This window comes from Mauremys reevesii, linkage group 5 (assembly GCF_016161935.1).
Source record: "Mauremys reevesii isolate NIE-2019 linkage group 5, ASM1616193v1, whole genome shotgun sequence".
In the NCBI taxonomy this organism is placed as follows: Eukaryota; Metazoa; Chordata; order Testudines; family Geoemydidae; genus Mauremys; species Mauremys reevesii.
The window spans coordinates 47,712,462-47,731,736 of NC_052627.1; the positions used below are offsets into that span (position 1 = coordinate 47,712,462).

At 41.8% G+C, this 19,275-nt stretch overlaps 1 long non-coding RNA gene across 1 annotated transcript in view; it reads right to left on the reverse strand.

Annotated features, from left to right (window-relative positions):
- The window catches only part of LOC120406684, a 102,232-nt gene extending 84,339 nt beyond the window's left edge, over window positions 1–17,893 (reverse strand). The window contains exon 1 of the long non-coding RNA XR_005599475.1: window positions 17,599–17,893. This is a non-coding gene — a long non-coding RNA (uncharacterized LOC120406684). The remainder of the gene's footprint in view (window positions 1–17,598) is intronic.
- Between the last annotated feature and the right edge of the window lie 1,382 nt (window positions 17,894–19,275).

A 19,275-nucleotide genomic window follows, 5' to 3' on the forward strand; every position in this document is an offset into this window, starting at 1 on the left:
AAAACAAACAAACAAACAAACAAATAGTTCTCAATCCACTCCCACATAGAGCCAAACAGTGTCAGGTAGGGGAAGGCAGGAACTCCCCATCCCACCCACCTCCAAATCGCTACAGGAGGGAGAAAGAGGGTACTGGAACCAACATAATTTTGCATATAGCCCATGTGGGGAGGAGAAAACTCCCACTTTCCTCCAGCAGGTACAGGAGGGCTCTGGGCAACTCATTTCAGCCCCCAAAGGAAATCCAGACAGTTAAAGGGAGGAGGAAACCTTGCTGTGGCAGGGAATGCAAGGCCGTAGGGGATTATCTCAGACCCAGGTGGGGTCCCCATAGAGGGCCAGAACATTTAAAAAAGAAAAAAGAGGGGGAAAGAGAAAAAAGGCAAACAAACAAACAAAAAAGCTCACCCACCCACCCACACTCTCTCTCTCTCTCTCTCTCTCTTTTTCCAGTTTGGGAAAGCAGTGGTTTGGCGTCACTGGGGTATAGGAAGTGCATAGGGGGCTACAAGTTATTCCCTGTTTCAGTCAATGAGGGATAATGGGCAGGAGCTGGTAAGTAGTCTCAGCACAGCTCCAGGGGGACACAAAAAGAAGAAAGGAAGGGGGGCACAAAGGGGAAGGCTTAATTCTCCTTTTCCTCTGGCACCAGTGGAACAAGGTAGCAATAGGAGAACCGATTCACAAAGGGAGGTAGAGTTGATTAGAAGGGGTATAGGTACAAGAAGGAAAAGGAGGAGGGGAGCAGGCCTCTCCCATAGCAGTTGCAGTGTACATGGATGTTTAGGGAATCATGGTGCAGTTTTTCCCTGCTGTAGCCAGAACACAGTGGGATGGGGGGAATTTGCATCACCCCCTACTTAGTTTCATTACCACAAGAACCCAGAAAGCAATCACATTACACACACGGCAAGTGGCTGCGGGGGCCTGGTGTAGTGCACTGGATCATCAAAGTCAGGCTATCAGACTTGGGGAAATGGGGGAACCAGGTGCAGCACTTGCTCACCTGAGTGCATTGGATTGTCACAGACGGCCTATTGGGCTTGGGAAAGTGGAGACTCCAGGTGCAGCTCTCGCTCACCCAACTGAGCTGGTGGCGTCTGATGGTGGGCCAGTTAGCCTGGAGCTGATACGATTAATTAAACGTATTGTGTATGAGGTTGTTTCCACAGCACTACCGGCTATACAAAGCGGAACAGGTCATGCAGACCAAGTACATCCCGCTTGGGTGATTTCAGGACCACCAGTAGACGCACAGAGCAGGGATCGCCATACACAAACCCAGACAAATGCTGTTCATGGTAGGGAACCTTGGCATAGGACAGTTGTCAGTGTGGTCCAGAGATCAGTGGCACCACGCATGTGGCACAACTACGAGAAAAGTTCTAATGAATTCATACAATTTCAGGAGCAGGAAGGCCAATTGGCAATGTGGCCCATTACAGAGGAACAGGTGCTGTGGTACGTGCTGTCGTTGGCAACCCATCAACTTGTGTCCTCCACAATTTCAAATTGCCTTTCAGCCATTACATTTGTCAGTAGGTTAAATGGCTACCCAGATCCTTGTGGGGTTTCTTAGTTCAAAGGTTTTTGGCAGGATGGTCACGTAGCGGTGGACCCAGGGAGGATCCCCGTAGTCCCATCAGGGTTTCCATGCTCAGGGATCTCCTTCACATCCTCGGTGTCATATGTAATAGTGCACAGTGTCCCTATTCAGGGCAGCATTCTTGACAGCATTTTTTGGTGCTTTCAGGATCAGTGAGCTAGTGCCTGGGTCCATCAGTGATTCTACGGGAAAGGCTTTGAAATTTTGTGACATAAGCTGGCACAAGCATGCAGTGATATTACACTTGCAAAGGTCAAAGACTGATCAAGTCAGCCGGGGTGCATTCGTTACCCTATGGGAAGGTGGTGAGCCTGAGGTCTGCCCCGTTCGGGCGCTGAGGACCTACATGGCAATAAAGTGGAAGGGAGAAGGACCCCCTTTTTGTACATGGAGATGGGCGTCCTCTTACAGCATATCAATTGATTACCATGCTGAGATGGGGGCTAATGAGGTTGGGGCTGCCAGCCCATGAATTTGGTTCCCACTCGTTCACAATAGGGGTGGCTACGGCAGCAGCGCAGATAGGTATGGAAGCAGAGGCTATTCAGGCAATTGGGCACTGGCAGTCTAATGCATATCGAACGTGTGTAAGGCTGCAGGTGGAAAATCAACATTAATCGGTTGTGTTCTCATTTCAGATATGGGACAGCCGACTATACACACGAGAGTGTAGATCTGTGGGCACAGTATTGCGTTTTGGGTGCATGGGTACGCATCCAGGTTGCCCGAGGGCTACCAGCTAGGATTCAGTGGCGAAGCATTACTCAGTTGGCACACATGGGGGGGGCATGTTATGAGATCAACTGATACCGCTGTTGTATGCTGTGTGGGTGCATCAGCGGTCACCGGCTATGTTGGTGATACACCTGGGAGAAAATCTGGGAACACTTAAAGGGGTGGAGTTAATGCTTTGAACTAGGAGGGACCTGAAGTAGATCCTGGCAATTTTTCCAGCTGTTAACACTGTCTGGTCAGATATGCTTCAGCGCTGGGTCTGGTGGGGAGCCATGAACCCCAAAAGGGTGGACAAAACCAGGAAGTACGTGAACAGAGAAGTGGCCAAATTCTTGTTGCCCTTGAGGGGGACAGTAATATCCTGACCTATTCTATGGGGCACTGGAGTTATTTCGGGAGGATGGGGTGCACCTGTCAGACTCAGGTGCTGCCATATTTTTGGCTGATATAAAAGAGGGTATTGGGCAATGTCTGGGAACCCGGCTGGGTGTGGGAAGGAGGCAGCCAAGCTAATGGTTGTCGCCTCCTTGTGGCAGATGTTCAGTGCAGGTACTCCATAAATTAAGGCACAAAGGAACGGATACATGGCTTGGAAAAAGAATTAAGGAAAGGTGCTTGGTAATTGAGCGAGCTGGGGGCAGTTGGAGACTCCACTGATTGGTACAGCAGGGAGCCATCCTCCCATCATTATAGTCCACCTTAACCCCTCCTACGGGGGGTGGGGGCAGTAAGGTTCCCGGCAGTGGGTCTGCTGGAGGGATATGAACAGGTCATTCCTTTGCAATTCAACGTCTAAGATACTGACTTTTAAAAATAAAAAAGTATGAAATTTAAGAGTTTTATTGTAAAGTAAGCACTCATTTCAGATGTATTAACATAAGACTTGGTGACAAAAGAATAAGTTAAGATTTCAAAGTCTTCCCATAAAAAGAAGCCTTATATGTACAGCTGTGTCATTGTAACCCAAAGTTTGGATTCATGAATCCTGGTCTGGATCTTTGCAATAAAGACTCACTTATGCTGGAGAGCCTCCTTGCATCAAGGAGAAAACATTGTCACTATCTTTGGCTCTAGCACCTCCTGCAGGCCATCTGCCTCTGGCCCCATTTTTTCTGTGGCTCAGTTCTCCAGCTAAGTCACCTAAGTTCTGGCCCCTTCCAGAGTCTCATAACCAAGTCCAAATAAGAGTCCAAACAAAACTTAATTATTTTGCCTTCTTGGGCTCCTGAAGTTTTCTCTTGTCCATTTACAAACCTTATCTCTGTGTGCTCTTCCACTGAAGCCTACTCTGCCCCCGGTAAGGTTTCCCTCTTTAGGGGAATCCTGTTTTCTCCTCAGTTTTGCCCCCTTTTGCGTATCTCTTTGGTCTTCCTTAGTCTGACTACACAGCCCTTTTCTAGAGGGCAGACAGCCAGTTCCTGTCTATTGGGCCTTTCCTCCCCTAGCAGTGAGCTTCCTCAGGACATGGCTACACTTGCAGATGTAGAGCACTTTGAGTTAAACCAGCCTTTGTAGAGCGCAATAGGGAAAACGCTGTAGTCTGTCCACACTGACAGCTGCAAGTGCACTGGCGTGGCCACATTATCAGCTCTTGCAATGGCCACAGAGAGCAGTGCATTGTAGTAGCTATCCCAGCATGCAAGTGGCTGCAACGTGCTTTTCAAATGAGAGGGGTGGGGTGGAGTGTGACAGGGAGTGTGTTGTGTGTATGTGGTGGGGAGAGACTGTGTTTTGGGGGGCTCAGAGCATGTCTTGTAAGTTCAGACAGCAACAGACCCCCCCACACACACACACCTCTCTCTCTCCCTCACACAGCATTCCACAGTAATGATTGCTTTGTCTCGGACCAGATAAGTATGCTGGTTGTCAGAAACAGAGCTTTCAAAGGGCATATCAGCATGCCTGCAGTGATTCCAAAAAAAATGACAAGAGTGGCCACTTGACTTAAGGGGATTATGGGATGTTTCTGGAGGCTGATCAGAGCGCAGTAATGCAACTCCTTATTCATACTGATGCGCCAGCGTTTCAGCCAACGTGCACCAATTGTTAATCTTCTCACCGAGGTGGAATACCAGGAGCGCTCTAGCCCTAGAGTCAGAGCGCTCAACATGCCTTGCCAGCGTGGACAGGTAATGAGCTAGGGTGCCCGGGGCTGCTTTAATGCACTCTAACTCGCACGTGTAGCCAAGCCCTCAGTCTACTTATAAGGTCTAGTTCTACTTCTTTTGGCTAGGAGGCAATCAAATCAGCCAGCCCCCAGGTGCAGAGCATGACTAATGGTGGTTTTATTGCTTACCTTGCAGGTAAAAGGGGTTAAGCCCCATCTCAGTCCTCCTTAAAATTATGATTTGGCAAAAGAAACATAATTTGTTCTGAAGTTCTAATGTCACCTGCAGAAATCATGAAAACTGCATACATTTTTACAAAGTTCAGTTGAACATGGTATCTCCATAAAAGTTTAAGTAGCTTGTATATTTCAGTCCAATCAGCTGGCAATTTTCAGGCTACCTTTCCCAAATGGCTTCTCTGTCAGAATGGCCTTTTTTTTTTCTTTTGCCATTGGTAACCCCAAAAAGACACCAGTATGTAAATTGTATAAACTGTCAGTAAATCTAATATATATTAATTATCTGATCAAGACGTAAACAATCTGGCATTGCTTTATTTGATAAATCAACATTTTGGAGACTAGTATGTACACATGCACACACAAGAAAGAGATCCTGAGAATAGATTTCAAAGAAAGAGCTGAGTTATAATGCAACAAGTCACGTATCTCAAGTGCAAACTAAGGATTAATAAATCAACATATTTTATGTAGAATGTATTGGTATGTCCTAATGTAGGATTTGTGAAATCCATTTAGGAGCTGGTTGATTCCTTTGCCTTATCCAATATTTAAAATATAGATTTTTTTCAAATAAAAACATTATGTTAATAGATTACTACATTTAAAATAATAATAAAAAGGTCAACATCTTGAAACCCATTGTTCAAGTTGAGACTAGCATGGGTCTATCATGGTGCAGCCACAAGCTCAAATCCATTACATCCATTGCCACTGAGACCCACAAAGTTTCCTTTCAATGCATGTGTGGGACTTCAGAAGTCAGCTGAGCCTCTAGCCACTCCCTTGAAACACTGAAACTATGTGATGCTAAAACGGTAAGCTCTTCGTGTTAGGAACCTTGTTTTTATTCTTGCCAGTCAAGCATGTAAGCATGCTCTTGATGCTTTGCACATTAAAAAAAATCATAATGATGTGAATTAGTGTGGCAAATGGAAAAGAGTATTTTAACATGGAAACCTTGTTGACATGGCTATTAGAGTTTCTAACCCTCCCAGATTGGCCAGGAGTCTCCCTGAATCCGCATCTATCTCCTGGCAGCTATTGAAAGCCATCCAGGAGATTTTAATAGGCTGCTAAAAGTCTGGTGGGTGGTGCAGCAGGGCTAAGGCAGGCTTCCTACCTGCCCTGGCCCTGTGTGGCTCCCAAAAGGGACTGGCATGTCTCTCTGGCTCCTAGGTGCAGTGGCGTGCTGCCCCTGTCTCGAGCATCAACTCTGCAGTTCCCATTGGCTGGGAACCACGGCCAATGGGAGCTGTGGGGGTGGTGACTGCAGGCCCACACCCCCTCCTGTACCCCAGCCCTGAACCCCATCCAACACTCTGCATCCCTCGGCCCCAACCCCCAGCCCAGAGCCTGCACCCTCTCCCACACTCCAACCTCCTGCCCCAGCCGGGTGAAAGTGAGTGAGGGTGGGGGAGAGCAGGCAACAGAGGGAGTCTGTGCTCCAAAGCATGGGGTATTACAGTGTCTCCAAACCAGGTCACCAGAATTTCTGACATGGACAAAACAATGTATTTTTCCCTAACCTCTCAGAAATTATATATTTTTTAAAAAAAATCAGCCAGAGAGAGAGACACCTGATATGGAAAATTTCAGCCCTAAGTGGTTTGGTAAAGCTATAGGTAACTGAAAATAGTGTCATGTAATGGGTTATAATGGGGAATGTCAGGAAACCTTAATAGGCAGTAATGTATGTATAATAGGAGGATCTGATAACCTCTATAGTTAGGTTGCCTAACACTTTTCATTATAGGCCTGTTTTTGACATTTTCTTTGAGAAACTCTCACCACTGTTTGCAGCACTAATTTAATTTTCAGAGGAGGAAACCTTCTCAGAATACAGAAGTGCCTTTCCTTATCCCATAAAATTCTAATTACCATTTCCTTTCTGTCACTTGCCTTCAACAGGAAAAATTTGGTAGCTTGCCAAATTGCTGTACATTCTGAGGCCAGGCTCATGTCTGGAATAAAGCAGCAGCACAGACTGCACCAGGAAGTTGCTGGGGCATTTGTATGGGTGTCTCAAGGAGGAGAATCTCCCAGCCTCCTATGCCACAGACAAATGTTGTGAGTCTGGTAGCACGCTGTATTACAATGCTGAAAGTTCAGCATTCACATGTGCTAATGATCATAATGAATAAGGGAGTATTACAATTGTTCACAACAGAATTTGTTTTCACCTTTCCCTTAAGTCCCTGTCCCCCCTCCCAAAAACTAGGCATCTACACAGAAAACTATATGAAAAGAGCATTATTTAGGTTGTAAAATATAACATGTGAAAGTTAGGAATTTCCAGATTTATTTTGCCTGTGCAACTTTAATTCTTCCCCCTTGCACGTATGCATTTTGATACAATCTTTAATTACATGATCACACAGGATTTTTTTACACAGAAGCCCTGCTTCATTCAGAGCACAGAAAGGACACACAAGAGTGCTGAATTAAGGTTGCATGGGTGCCGTAAATCTGCATTTCCTTAGGGTCAAGCGTTTGAGTTTGCAAGCTAAAAAACATTCTTTTGATATAGTTTGTGCAGGGGGTATACAAAATTACTTTATAAAGCCTAATTTGTGAGACTCTTTTATTTTAATTTTAAAGACTTCAGTCTCCAAGTAATTGCCAAATTTAGCAGGATTGTTCAAACTACCAGAATATGTACTTGTTCATCTAAATATAAAAAGCATTAGTTATGTCTCATTATGAAAATATGCTTGCTTGCTTGCTTACATGGTATAAATACACCTATTTTAAAAAAAATTGCCAATAAATGACTCTTAAATTGTAAACTTAGGGTGTTTAGTTGTTACCTTAGCTGGCAGACCTAAGTTTAGCCCACTTCATTCACAATAACTGTGGAGACCCACTCAGAGCATCCATCAAATTATGTAACCTGAAGACATAATAACCACCTATGTATCTGTCTGCACACCTGAAGGAGAACTTATGGCTTGGATTCAGCATTTTTAAATGGATGCACATTAGTATTAGCACAAACATAGATGCAATTGTGAAATCAAAATCTTTTTTAGACACAAAAATAAAATGCAATACAAAAATGCACTAGTGAGGAAAGATTTGAAGTCAGAGAAATAGTTATATCAAGCGAGAATATTAGGTTAAAAGCCTCTAATTTTATAAGTCATGGTAATTTGACAGGTAATTCTGTTTATGGGAAGCAATGGCATTAAATGTGTCTGTCTGGTTTCACAGCCATAACAGGAGCAAGGGAGATTTCTTTTTTAGCTTAACTGAAATGTTTTATTAAAACACAAAAGCTGCACATAGAAGCTGGGATGCAAAATAACTTTATGTAAAACAAACATAATTAAATTTATCTAACCTTAAGGAGCCATTTCATCATTATGAAAATTTCATTCTAGCTCTCACTAACAATCATCTCATTTGGAGAGGCAGGATATTGGACTAGTTCTAGATAATAATGCAGTTTCTCTGCTGTGGATGGGCCTGGGTAGTTCTGAAAGGCAACAACTGGCAAGTGTTCACATTTTGCAACTAATCATCAGATTTGAGTGTAATTATGTATTTTGCAGGTGAGGTGTTAATACGGGTTATATGGCACATCAGCTGTGCACTGCCACTTGAAATGGTCCACTGGAAAATCTTGAGACAAACAACATTCAATTAGGCGCACAGCCATGAGCAGCTGTGCTAAGTACCACTGGCATCGCCTCAGATGTACAGTTCTCAGTGTGAGCCTACCGCTAGCTGCTTTTAAAATGTGTTTATGTTGGTGATAAAAACTTTCCATCTCAATTCTTCTTAAACCTCTGTGCCTCTTAGCTGAAAAATTACAGCTGCCTGCAAGGGGAGTGATGCTCAGTCCTATTAATTTTCATTGGATGAAAAACAGCCTTTTTTCCTTCAGGTTAAAGGTTCAACCTTTAGGAGTTCTACAAGTAACAAAGGGCAGACAGATTTTTATTACATGCAGTACATTTGTGCATGTGTTTGAAATAATCGATGTTGGACAATCTGCTATATATCGATCCAAAACAAATACAACTACTGGTGTAGGCTGTTTCTTTCTCAAGTCTCCGCTTGGCATAAGGAAAGAAAACAAACTTGTTTAATCATCAATTTTCAAATGCTTACTGTACATGCTGCTACAATCTGTTGTTATTTTTAATTCTAGCTGCAGTAATTATATTTGGGGAACTGCAACAAGGGAGTCTATCAGATTTTTTCCCCAAGAATCGTATATATATACCTATTTAATAGCGGTGTGAGTGTGCATGTGCTCATACAGCCACTCTGATCTGCTCAACGTCCAAAAGCTTAGGGCTGGCAGGACTTTGGCATTGATACCCAACCTCCACAGGTGTTGAATCTCTACATGGAGATACCAGTCGATTTCAGGTGTTTCATTGTGGGAGGTGTGGCTTGTCAATTCCACTCTGGATGTAAGGGAGGTGAGAGACCTAGGCCAGTGTAGTTTCTGGATGGAAGTCTTAAGAGTAACAGCTCCAGAGAGGGAGTTTAGACTGTGGTTTCTGTTGCCTTGTTATTTTATGAGTTATACAGTCACAATCCAGGAGAGGGGAATGAATTTGACATTGCCTCAGGGTCTGATTTCTCAGTTGAGGGTGGATAAGGGGTCAGCACACCTACAATTAAACAGTTGCTAGGAAACCCTGAAAAGGGATTTGTAGCTGAAAGTCAGGAAAAGGCTTTATAGAGTCTTTTGTAGTTATTATTTGTTATCATTTTGTTATCTACACCGCTACCTCGATATAGCACCACCCGATATAACACAAATTTGGATATAACGCGGTAAAGCAGTGCTCCAGGGCGGGGGGGTGGGGGAGGGGCGGGCTGCGCACTCCGGTGAATGAAAGCAAGTTCAATATAACACGGTTTCACCTATAATGCGGTAAGATTTTTTGGCTCCCAAGGACAGCGTTATATCGAGGTAGAGGTGTGTTTGGTTAGGATAATACCCACTATGTGCCAGGCATTTGCCAGAAAGACAAAAAAGGAGGAGCTGACAATCTAAGATAGGCAGATCGTAAACAAACAGAAGTGAGGGAGGTGCAGAAACAACACACCTCTTTCTTTCTTTCTTTTTATTTAATAGAGGTTCCCATTTGATTTTCTGTAAGCAGCATAGTGAAAGTGGAATTTTAAGAAGGATTTAACTGGATAGGGTTGGGGCCTGGCAGCTAATTCAGGAAGGTCACATCATGCTTGGGAGCAGCATGGAAGAAGGTACTGAAGTGCTCCTATAGGAAGATGACAAATAAGTAGTCAAGGCTGGAAGCATTGGCAAAAGAGGAGGGGCCAAGTGAGGCAAATTGGATCACTGTTTAGGAAGGAAAAACAACATATATGAGGAGTACGGGATTGAAACAAAAATATGTCTTTCAGCTTTTAACCTCTGGTTGTTAGGGAAACATCTAACTACCTTTTCACAGGTGATTACACAGTTCTACAGAGAATCAGTATTTTGCTAAATGTCTGACACTCCCTTGGTGCAAGGGAATCTGTGTTAACTTCAGAAAACAATATAAGCCAGGCTTTAGTGCCATAACTTTAGTGAGGCAGTAGAAGTAGTAAACAATACAAAATAGTCTGATAAACTGCAACTTACATTATACTCGCTCTTACTTTCTGTTAATAGCAAACTTGTATTCTCCACAAATTATCCATGAAATACTGCTTTTTTTTCCTCCCTGGTGGAACAACCTTAGTAGGTATTAGCAGCAAGTTAACATTACTGGAGTGCCAATAAACTTAACTGGAAGTTTAGTGCTGGATGTTTGGCATATGTGCTTGATGCAAGGACCAAAGGTGTGTGTATGTATATAGGTGGTGTAACTTGCCTGACCAGGGGCCACTTTGGTCCTTACCAAAACTTGTTAGTTCATTTCTGGCTCTGTTCTTCTGTTGTATTTGCAATCTTAATTTCTTGCCATGGTTGCATAGAGCCTGAAAGAGCTTTATTTGTTCTGTTTATGTTTTATAAATCCAGATAAATAAATACATCCATGTATACCACACTGAATAATTCTCCTCACTCCTTGGTATTAACACTGTTCAGATATTTGTAGACTGCTATTATGTTCCCTTTCTCCTACTCTTACTCACCAGGGATCCTAGTTTTCCAAGATAAAACCCCCCAAATTCTCCAATAAATAAAAATAAAAATCTGGGTTTTTTTCTGCGATTAAAATGAAAAATTGAACTTTAGTTTCCCTAACCACAATAAATATAGGTATCAGTTGAACACAATATTTTGATAGATTTATTGTTGCAAATGCTGGAATGATACAATCACAGTGCATTGTTTCTTTACTGTTGTCAATGGCCCTGCTGTTTCAGCCTCTTGTTTTTTGTATCTTTTCATTCAGTTTATGTTTAGCACTTTCCATGTGTTCTATGATCATCTGCTTTTCCCCATCTCTTGATGTCTTCAAATCAAGACTGGATGCCTTTCTGGAAGTTATGTTTTAGCCAAACCCAAAGTACTGTGGTCAATATAGGGGTAACTGGTAAAATGTAATGGCTTGTGATAGGAACTCAGAATAGTTGATGTAATGATTCCTGCTGACCTTAAGCTCTATGAATCTATATCTATGAATCCTTCAAAAAAAGTTCAAAAATAACAATGAACTCTTCCTCTACCCCAGACACAACACTTGGCTAATCAATGCATCCACACAGTCAATCATATGACTGTTATTCACATGTCCTTGTCTTCAGCACTGGTATATTTTGTATGCTTATCATTTTCAATACATATTTGTGGTGTTGTATAAATAATAACTAATCTAAAGGAGAGGTTAATGAACATTAGATCAGTTTAAAAGAAGCTGAAATGATGGCAAAGGAACTCATGACTGGACATTAGGCCTTGGCAGCACCAGCTAGGTAAAAATCAAATTAAACCTAAACCTTCACCCTAAACTGAAATTATAAACCAGGCAAAACTTTTTGTAAGGGTTTAAAATTTGTGGTAGCATTTTTCATTAGTTTTTATTGTTGTTGATTGGTTTCACTCTGAATTCTTTTTTTCTGATTGGATCTGGAAGTGCAATACTGGGGGAAAGTGCTTCTTTCTTCTTTTCCAATCTGACTGGAAACAGGAAGATGTTTGAAAAGCCTTGCTACATGCAGGAGGTTTCTGACCCAAGAGTTTAGTATAGTTGCTAGATGCTGTTTTGCTAGATGCTGGTTTGGTGAGTTCTATTAAGGATCCAGATAGCTGAGTCATTTTCTGAAACAAACACTAAATGTTTTGAGGTTTTCCAGTTTCTTCAAGACATTATACAAAAAAGTGATGAGGCCAGAGAGCCAGAGCCTGGGACCTATTCAGTTATGAATCCCAAAAATGGCTGCCTACTTTCACAATGGTAGATTGTGCAAGATGACACAAACATAGCAATGGCTGTTCTGACAGTGCTCTCTTTTCTCTTTTGTGAAGCAGAGAAATGTTTTCTTGTTGTCCAAAAACTAACAATGTAACATAGTCCAAAATGTTCATATTAGCCATTGTTCAGGATAAGTTGACAAGCATAGCTCAGTACAGTGGCGTCATGGATGAACAACTACAGCAGTGCTATGAAGACTGTGAAACATTCTCAGGAAAATAAGTAAAGATTTGCAGCTGGAATAGATGCAGCAGGCCCTTTGCAGTTAACCTTTTAAAATGTCATTTGAAGCTATTGAAAAGAACCTATAGTTTGAGAGGAAAGAAGTGCAACATCATAAAATGTTCTTTTTAGAAAAAGTTACTATTGTACATCAAATATACATGGGCATATCTAGCAGTGGCTGGGAAGGGATTGCTTTTGAAAGAAAAACAAGAGTACTATATCCCAGTGGTGAAAACCAGTAGTGAGAGAGTTTGTTTACAGCAGATAACATTTCTGTCTACTATTATCTCACCATGTCTTTATGCTTCTATCATCTCACTGCTTTTTCATATTTAGTATCTACTAACCTGAGAACATCAATCAACCTATAATTGTTTCAGCAGAAAAACTAAAAACTTTTCTTTAGGTGGTAATATGTTTGCGGTGGAGATATTTTCAGCAAGAAGAGTACTTTCTTAATGCCATGCAGAAGTTTCCAGTCATCGTTTCCTCATATAGAAATGTGCCTCACAGCACTAGCATTGGAAATTATCCCCAAGGAAGACCAAGATTTGTAACAGAAGCAACATAATGAAATGACACTTGGCTACAAATGTTTACAAATATATAAACTTTAAGTTATAGTATGAAGACTTGTCTTTTTTCATACAATGCAAAATATCTTCAAAAATATTCTGAGAAAATATGCTATGTCCTTTCTTTTTCTCTAATCCCCTGTATTACCTGAATAAAGAACATGGATTTTGCTTTTTTTTTTTCCCCTCCTTATCTATGCTGCAGTCCTACTGTCATTGTTTGATTCTGCTTAAATCCCTCTGTACCTAAAGGTACAGCCTTATCAATTGAAAAGCTAATGCTATATAAGAAGTGAAAAGAACACAGAAAGGTTTCCTAGCAACTACTGTGAATCCTTCTAAAGTAAGTCAGTTAAAACTGTGTAGTACGTGCAATGGGTGTAAATTAGGGGAGCTAAGCTGATCCATAGATTTACAGATGCCCACTAAAAAGTACAGTAAAACCTGTAATACAAGGTGAATTGCTCAAGAAGAAAATCACATCAAAGTCTTGACAGCTTTATCATTATTTAAATGATCCATCTTAAATTCTACTGCATAGTGTGTAAGGCTGAGTGTCAGAGCTAAAGTGATGGTGTACAAAAGTGGTTATAGCATTGGTTAGTGTCACTGCTTAAGATTGTCTCTTATGACTCTCTCTAAAAGTAACCAGCAAATGTTGGGGGAAGAAATAGCAGGAGTTGGTAGGGGAGCCAGATAAATAGGGTAAATACAGTGAAACAGATAAATAAAAACTCTCATCTGTGTAACAATGTGTTTTTTTTTTGCTCTTGAGCAGAGTACATTAAGCCAGACATTTTTAATTTTGTGAAACGTGTCCAGTAATGTGTAGTGAGGCAAACTGTTGTCAGCTCTGAATTCATATGAACCCCAGCCATAATTCACATATAATTGCCCTTCTCTGCTCTGCCATATTCTTTTTTAAAGAACTCTTTCTGCTGGTCTTCGCAATAAAATGAGGAATCTAGCTTAATACAAGGTATTGCTTAGAAATACTCTTATTTTTAGGGCAAGTACAGTTCCCAAACCAGTAAGCTGGTTTACTATGTCCTCTAATCAGATTTGAAACATTTGTAACAAGAATAGTTTTATTTGCATGCAGTTTACCTACTGAAATTTCTTACCATATATTAAAATTCCTAAGTAGATTAATTTGCTGTCCTACTCAATAGACATAGGGCCCTATGGTTTCACAGGGCCAAATGCTGCCCTCAGTTATACTTATTGTGATCCACTGAAAGCAATGGGATTACAAATATAATGGAATCAAAACTTCATCCAACAACTGAGAACTGCAATATTAGAAGTTCAAAATGAGAATGAAATTGTTTTCTTATTATGGCCATATTTTTTAATTATAACAGTTATTCCAGCATTTATATCCCCAACATTTTTTAGAAACATTAATTTAATAATTAATCTTAACAACTCCCCTCTGAGGGATGTAAGACATGCAGTGGTTAAGTGATTTGCCACCCTCTAAGTCAATGGCAAAGATAGGATTAGGACTGAGGAGTTTCTTGTTCCCATAGCTGTGCTCAGCCTGTTCAGCTCTGTAGCCTGTCTGAAGAATTCCATATAGTCCCAGTGTTTGGCCTTTGTGAATAAACGACTAATTTATTCTAGCCACACTTGAAAAAAAGGCATATATGGAAGAATCAGACAGAAAAAATAATTTCCTCCCAACACATACACATGCTCATACACACAAGCCCCTCTCCCTTATTTTAATAATGATTTTTTGCTTTTATGTTTCCATTTTAGGATGAGAGCAAACGATATTGATAAACAAAGATCTAAAGGTTTAAAACATCCAGAAATTCAGGTGCTTATCTAAATTTTTTCCCTTCCCAGCCCCCTTGATCTGAAAATCAGGATGGAACTGTCAGCAGAATGGCCTTTCTCGTATAATTTTGTTATTTTTGCTGTTTCTCCTGGCTTATCCCAGGAAGTGCAAAGACACAAATGTTTATTTGTAAGATTACAACACTTTGAAGCTTCAGGAAAGGGACTGCATTTGTTTTGAATGTTGGCAGCAATTTGGATTGGATCTTATTTTATGTGAACCACATCCTTCATCTCTACTTAAGACTTAAAAAATTGGGGAACATTTCATGAGCTGGGGGGATAGAAAAGATGTGGAGCAGCTGCTTTGCTGCATGCTTCTCCCTCCCTCCTTCAAAATCTTCTCAGCACCAACTTTCTGGGTCTGAACCTCTGCAAATGGGGAAGGGGCACATAGAGCAGAGGAGCTGGAGAGCATCACTTGAATCTAGAACATTTCCATCAAAAAATCCCCTGGGAAATGAATGTTGGTAGAAATATCTCAGTGGCTTCTACTCTCCATACCTAATCAGGCATGTTGAGGGGTAGAAGGGTAGATGTTCAGCCAATGAGATCAAAGATTCTGTGGGAGATTTACTGCCACTGGGGGGAGAGAGCCCTGCTTCAGTAAGAACAGAGGGTCATGCCCTTCTCAGGATGGGCCTGGATCCATACCTTTGTACCATGTTCACACTGGTGTAAACACTGGACACAGTCACACAGAAAGATTACCTCATGGAACTTTTGGGCCTGAAAAGCTTATTCCTCTCTGCCTCCCATGGAATGAGGCCATGATGGAAACCTCTTGCAGAGAATCTTGTAGAATTTCCAGTGGACCCCCTCCATTCTGTGGTGTTTTCTACGTGGCGTATGTATGAGGAGGTTGGCATGAACCTCATTGTGTTTCTCCATCACCCTCAGATTACTCTTTGACCCATAAAGGCATGTCAGGGACTTTCAGAGTCTCTCTTGTACTATACAGTTGTATATTCTTTCTGATATTTTCCACATCTTTGACTCATACCTGATAACAGGATATGTACAGGGTGTATATTTATTCTGGAAGTTGAAGGAGTAAACTAATAAATCCTTTGGAGAAATAACCTGGTTATTGTCAAGTTCACTTCTGAACTTATATAGCTATCAACATTTGCTAATCTCCAAGCTAATTTATAAATGTAGAAAGAGTCATTAAGACTTTTATTTAGCTCTGGCAGATGAAGTCATGCACAGTTACACCTGTGGCAGGCTGATTGTTAATGGTGTGCAAAACTAGAAATATGCTGGAGGCAAAACACATGTTAAAGATTTTCCCTCACAGATAAGCAGCATACTATGTACAGCTTAGGGGGGGGGGGGGAAATCACCTGCTTTCACCCTTTGGCTTAAGACAAAGCAGTACTGTAGGCACTCCATCCTATCGAGACATCACTATACACAGAGTTACACCAAAGGGGACACTTCCAGAGTTCGGCATGGTTTTTTTTTTTTTTTTTTTTTAGCTTTTCAGGTCCCATTATACTGAATGAGAATGAAAATTAAAACTGCCAGCAATTTTTTCAAAGTCTGTCACATAATCCCCTTCTATGACAAATGATTAAGTTTTAAATAGCTGAGCCCCAGCCTCATTGCTTTCTAGTGCCATTTTTCCCCCAGGTGCGATTAAAATCTGAGCCATAGTTTTGCACCTACAAAAATTATTTGAGACCAATAATCTGGGTACTTGCACCTTGAACTATTTGATTGGTTTCCCAATTAAACTGAAGGTGCAAAAGGACATTACAAAATTGGCACCAAGATACCCCCCTCCCCCTCCCAAAAACGGACCAAGGTAACTGAGATGAAACTCATATCAAAATAGCAAGGACACCATTTTAATGCCTCCCTAGATTGTGATTTGTATTCCTATGGTTACTACATCATTCAAACAACTTCCTCCCCACCAAAAATTATTAGATAATTATGAATGTCATAGGCTTGCAGCCATGTGTCTCTGTTCACCCCTATCCAAGATTAAAGTGATTTGTAGAACATGATCTAATTTTATTATAGTATTACTGGTTCATAAACAATATTGCCACCATTAAACAAATGAAATAATAGAATACGTCTTTGTCAGTGTAGCGCCCTATCAGTACTTCCTATACAAATCAATAATTTCTACTGATTCATACAAATCATCCTTTAAATAATGTTTTTGTTGCATTGAGTATAGGACAATGATCACCTTCCACATTTTATTTTTTATTTTTAATCATAAAATAGTCCTATCAATCCATGACTTTCTGAAGGTTCCAGAATAGATTAGGTTAATTTGAAGACTAGTGTACTGGAACCAAAACAGTATTATGAAATTTTTGTGCAGGAACTAGTGTGTAAGATATTATGAGACAATGTATTTCTGAAAAGTCTAGCATAGGGTTTTTTTATTAGAGCAATCAGTATCTGAAATAAAAACTCTTTTTGGGTAATCTGAGGAAGAGAGAAGGCCAAAAAGGAACAATTCTTTAACAGAAAGGGGGGGCTAGATGATCTCATAGGTATTTTCTATTACTAATATTTCTGATTCTTTCTAATAATTTATGAGAATCGTGTGCACTTAATGCCTACGGTACACCCACTAAAAGCCCAGTTCATTCTTCGTGCATAATATTTGTCTGTCTTTCACTATATTAGCTTGCAAACCCCTTGTGTGCACAAATATTTATCTACCTAAATGTCTGTGAACCAATCAAAAGTGTATTTTAGTTGATATTGAAGTTTACCTTCACATGCAAAACTGCAACTTAATAAATTACTAAATGGAAAGTTGCATGTGGCACAGAGTTGCACATTTGGATTTGAACCTGTTTGTGTTACAATCAGAGAGCAAAATTTTGAAACACAGCCACTTACTTTATGGTTCAGCTTTGCTTTTCTTGTGCACCAAGGATCCAATCCAATGACCTCAGAAAGGCTTTCACTGACTTCAATAAACATTAGATTGGGACCCAATTGTCTGTTTCAGGATAGATGACATTTTTTACTGCTCTATATTTAAAGCATTATGCACAGCTCTGGTAAATATAACTAAGAAACAAAATAAATAGTAATTTAAATAAGTGTGTACAGTTAAGAAAATCGCTACCCTGCACTTAAGCAGGGAGGAGTTTGGCTGGCTGCCTCAGAGAAGAAGGCAATGCTTTCTGGCTTGGAGAAGGAGGAAAGAGGTAAAGCTGCTGGAAGAGCAGTCAGCCTGGTGAATGACTCACCACCTAGGAATGAGGGGTTTGAAAAGGTCAGCTGTGCCTGGCCCCTCCCTTCTTTACTCAGAACAGGCTGGGCAGCAGGCACAGGAGTCTCCCGTGCATGGCTTGCTGCAGGGCCAGGAGGAAGCCAGCATAGCTTCAGAAAAGCAGCAAACAGCACTGGAAAGTAGTATGGCTCCAGGGACATGGAGAAGGGTGAGCTCGGGAAACGGGGGGCTGTATCTCCTCCCTCCCAACCCCAGAGACAGAGCAAGGCAGGCCAGGTAGGAGCAAATTACACGGAAAGGGGAAAGAAGGGGAACTAGCATCTTCCTGGCCCAGGTACTTCTTTCTATCCACAGGCAGGCTGGAAGCTGCAATCCAGGAGGGTGAATTTGCAAGGGAGGCTAGTCAGCCTCTTAAACAATCAAAGTGCTCTGGGGAGGGAGGCAAGGAAATTTAACTGTTTCATGTATCAGCCGTGCTGCAAGTGGATGTATCAGGCTGCAATTCTTTCGGGCTCAGGTTGCTGCTCAGGTGTCTGTACCTTTGCTTAAAAGGGGACAAGCAGAGACAGCAGCTGCAGCGCAGGGCAGTCCCAATGGCTGGAAGGGGACCCAAGGCAGACGGTATTGCACTGGGGCAAAAGGGGGCTCATAAGTAGGGGGCCTGTTAATGCCCAGGGTGGTGTGTTTAACAATCCAAGGTATAACCCAGAGCAGCCTCATAGACTAAGGAAGGGGAATGACTGAAAGGAAGCGTTCCCGCATGCAGGTGGGCAGGCTCAGGCTGTGTGCATTAATGGGGCAGTCAGCAGAACTGTGCAGCAAATGGTCAGTGAAGTTGTTTCTGAGGTTTTCTCCATAGTATTACAGCGCTTCCAAAGGGCACAAGGTCACCCATAACCAGGATGTTCTCTTCCACCGAACACAAGGGATGGCAGTAATGCTGATCCCAGGGATGTGTGATCTAAACCATACATGGGTGGCAGAGGTGGTATCCAGCCTTCCAGCCTGGCAAGGGGTGGCTGCTGCAGGGGCCACTGTCAGGTATAGGGACTATGCTCAACCAGTCACTCAGTGATGTCACCTGAGGGGGACAGGAGTCAGCCTATTGAGGTAGTACGTACTTTGGCCCCAGGAGTGGAAGGTTCAGAAGCTGCACCTTCAGCAGCTTCAGACAGCTAGGTGTGCTGGTCTGTATGGGGTCACAGGGCAGGCCCAGCCTGGGCTCAAGTTTGGGCCCTCAGCAAAGGTAGCGAAGCCTGCGTTGGAAACGAAGCCCCTGGGCATATGGGGACTCATCAGCCATTGGGGCATGTAACCTCATGGAACAGAGTAATAAT